Here is a 4328-nt window from a genome sequence, read left to right on the forward strand (position 1 = left end):
TTTCTATTTTTATGGCTTTATGGTCAGAAAAGATGCTTTGTAATATTTTGACTGTTTGGATTTTGTTAAGGCTTGCTTTATGGCTTAATATATAGTCTATTTTGCAGAATGATCCATGTGCATTGGAAAAGAAAGTATATTTAGGTGCTGTTGGGTGGAGTGTTTGGTATATGTCTATGAAGTCAAGTTGATCAATTGTAGCATTTATATTTCCCATGTCTTTTTTTAGCTTCTTTCTGGATATTCTGTCCTTCACCAAAAGTGGTGTGTTGAAGTCTCCTACTACTATTTTGGAGCTGTCTAACTGTCTTTTCAATGCTGTTAGAGTTTGTTTTATGTATTTTGGTGCCCTGTCATTTGGTGCATAGATATTCATTATAGTTATGTCTTCCTGGTGTATTGCTCCTTTAATCATTATATAGTGTCCTTCCTTATCCTTTGTGGTGGCTTTTACTTTAAAGTCTGTTTTGTCAGAGATTAATATTGCCACTCCTGCTCTTTTCTGAGTGTTGTTTGGTTGGTATATTTTTTTCCGTCCTTTAAGTTTTAGTTTGTTTGTATCTTTAAGTCTAAGATATGTCTCTTGTAGGCAGCATATAGACAGATCATTTTTTTTTACCCAATCTGCCACTCTCTGTCTCTTTATTGGTGCATTTAGTCCATTTACATTCAGTGTAATTATCGATAGGTATGAGTTTAGTGTTGTCGTTTTGATTTTTGTGTGTGTGTGTTGTTCAGTTTCTTTGTTCCACTTAATTTTCTGTGCGGAGTCTTTTTTCTTTATGTATTTTCTTTTCATCTTTTCATTGTTGTTGATTTTGTATTTGCTGAGTCTTTATATTTTTCTTATTTTTTATTTTGACTTGTAGGATTATTAGTTTCCTTTGTGATTACCTTAATATTTACCCTATTTTTCTAAGTTTATACCAGTCTTTTATCTCTTGATATCACCTTGACTGCCTCTCCATATGAAAAATCTATGTCTACAATTTTTAGTCCCTCTTTTTTTTTTAATGTTGTCATCTTTTACATATTGACAACTGTTTCCCTGTTTTCAGTATTTTAGCTTTGATTTATTTTTGTGTCTTCCCTATCTGGGTTGATATCTGGTTGCTGTGTCCTGTGTTCTAGTATTGGGTTGTTATCTGATGTCATTGATTTTCTAACTGGAGGACTCCCTTTAGTATTTCTTGCAATTTTAGTTTGGTTTTTGCAAATTCCCTAAACTTCTGTTTATCTGGAAATGTCCTGATTTCACGATCATATTTGAGTTTTCTGGATATATAATTCTTGGCTGACAATTTTTTGCTTCAAGGCTTTACATATGTCATCCCTTTACTTTCTTGCCTGCAAGGGTTCTGCTGAGCAGTCCAAGCTTGGTCTTATTGACTCTCCTTTGTAGATGACTTTTCGGTTTTTGCCAGCTGCTATTAAAATTCCTATCTTTGATTTTGGCAAGTTTGATCATAATATGTCTTGGTGAATTTCTTTTGGGATCTACTTCATGTGGGGTTGGATGAGCATCTTGGATAGATATCTTTTCATCTTTCACAATGTCAGGGAAGTTTTCTGCCAACAAATCTTCAACAATTCTGTCTGTATTTTCTGTTATCCTCCCCTGTTCTGGTACTCCAATCACTCATAGGTTATTCCTCTTGATAGAATCCCATATAATTCCTACCTTTTTTTTTATTCTTTTATCTGATTTTTCCTCAAATAAGTTGGTGTCACCTGCTTTATCTTCAGTCTCACTAATTCTGACTTCCATTGCCTCAATTCAGCTCCTATAACTTTCTATGAGTTGTCTAATTCTGAAATTTTATTGTTAATCTTCTGGATTTCTGATTACTGTCTCTCTATGAATTCTTGCAACCTGCTAAATTTGTCATTATGTTCTTCTCTAATCTTCTTAAGTTCTTCTATTGCATATTCTGCATTTTGATTAATTTCCTTCCTGATCTCTTGAAGCGTTCTGGATATTAGATTTGTATTCTGCCTCTGGTAATTCCAAGAATTTTTCTTCATCCGGAAAATTTCTGGGTTCTTTATTTTGGGAGCTTGCTGAAGTCATAATGTTCTGCATCTTTACGTGATTTCATATTGACTGTTGTCTCCAAACCATCAATAAGTTATTATATTTATTTATTTTATGTTTGCTTACTGTGTCCTAACTTTTGTTTTCTTTTGTTTTAATATGCCCAAAGAGGCTGCTCTTGAGAGCTATCCCAAACACCAGTGCCCCTGAAGCTCCAATGTCCTGCTACCATGTGGCCAGAACTGCCACTAAGTATGTGACCCCAGGAGTCCGCCCACTCCTCCTATATGGATTCAGCTCAGGTGTCCAGGTAGTCGGCCACCAAGTGTTTGGTGCAGGCTCTCACCTACAGTTCTAGACAGGCATGGGTGATTGGTGTAGGCATAGGCATCAGGCTGCAGTAGGGGGACACAGGCTGAGCAAAGCAGGGGGCTGATGGCCACCCCTGAGCATACAGGAGGAAAGCATGTCCCTGTTCTCTAGAGTGTGTAGATGAATGGGTTTTGCAGCCGGACTATGAGCACTCAGTGCTGTTGGCTGTAAGGACTGGGAGGAACCTCTTATTCTTGGGCCCCTGTCGCAGGTTTCTAGGTGGTGTGGGTGGAGCAACAAGTCTTCAGGCCCCTAATGTGGGTAGGTGAAGACCCTGCTTAATGGGTAGAGCAGTATCAAATGTCACGAACCTGCCACTTCACAGCTGAAATAGATGAATTCAGGCTTCAGGTATATTCCCTGTTGTACCACAGTAATGAGGGCCTAGACTGTTGAAATGGGCCCACACAAGTCTATGCAGGGAGAAAGGCACTCAAAGTCTGTAAATCCCTTATGCCTGTGTCTAGGCAAAGGAGCTGTGCCTACCCTGAATTCCTGGCATAGGGGAGCCAGCAGATTATTTTTTTTTCCCTTTTAGTTAATTTGTTCACTCTCCAAGGCTGGGAGAATGGCTCAGGGCATGTGATGAGTCCTACTTCCAGCCCAGGGGGTTCAGCAATTGCTGACGCTGGTTCCAGACCCAGTGCTGAGCAGGGAGCAGGGAGGTAAATGTGATAGAGGCTTTTCCCTAATGGTTGTGTTTTTGATCCATGCTGTAGGCCAGACGCCAAGTATTTATCTTTTGCTGGTCGAGGGCTGCTTCTCACTGGTTCTGGATGGCTAAGCTAAGTAGATTCTCTGACACTGGGTCTCTCCCAATGTGGAAAACGCCTCCTGAGTGCTGTTGCTTGCCTACCTCACTGGGCACCACGAGCTGATCAGGCCTGAATGGCTCAGGCTCTCACTGGGTCAGATCTGCCAACTCCTCGCTGCTTCTGAATCATCCCTCCCTCCCCCTGACACTCAGTCTGATTCCTCAAATTTGCATTTGATGTTCAGGGCTCCTAGATTGTCATATAAAATCAATTCACTTGTGTTTTGGGGGTCTTTCTTGTAAGAGAGACCACCTGAAGCATCTGACTATTCTGGGATCTTGGCCCTGCTTCTCACATCTGTTCTTGCAATGGTCTCTAAATTCATTTGGGATGTACACAAGGTTATGTTTTGGCTCTCGTGGACTTTTTTTTAATTTTTGCACCCTCCTTTAAAATTTGACTACTAAGTTTCATTAATAAATAGTCAATTTTATTTAAAATTTTTTGGTTAAATTTCTGATTTACTTCTTTATTCTAGAGGGTGTTTGTTTTTTTCTCAGCCTTGAGTAAAGGCTGATTTTTGACACTCAGTTATTCAACTTTTAGCCTAAAGTTAATAGGATACATCCTTATCGCATATAAAATAAAGCCATTTGTCATGCCTAGAAGGAAGGCCTTAAATTGCTGAGTTCTCTCACCTCCATATTTAGTGGTAAAAATCTATGCCCTGACCATGCAATGGATCTATATAACATAGCACTTACTCCCTGTCTACGTTGTTTGGAGTGTTTCATATATGTTAGCTCAATTAATCCTCTCAGCAACTCCAGGAAGTAGGTACCATAATTTTTATATCAGATTATCAGGAAGAGATCTAGTAATCTTATTTAGGACTGTGTTTCCTTTGCACAATAGGTATGATTTCAGGAGTACAAAAGAAAAGGAAAAGTGTGGAACCAAGAGAAAAGAGTCAGGTTTACCTTTTGTTCCTTATGAAATGTAACACTGACTATTAGTTGTACATGTTCAGCTTAGTTAAAAACCACCTTAGGTTATTCAAGGTAGATGAGACTATTTTAATGCCGTATCAGTTGAAAGTCCTGGTCTCAGAAGTTCTGCTTTCTGGGAATACTCTAAAGTTGTGAGTTCTCCCACTATTCTGAGGA

Source organism: Trichechus manatus, unplaced genomic scaffold, assembly GCF_000243295.1.
Source record: "Trichechus manatus latirostris isolate Lorelei unplaced genomic scaffold, TriManLat1.0 scaffold00181, whole genome shotgun sequence".
Classification (NCBI taxonomy): domain Eukaryota; kingdom Metazoa; phylum Chordata; class Mammalia; order Sirenia; family Trichechidae; genus Trichechus; species Trichechus manatus.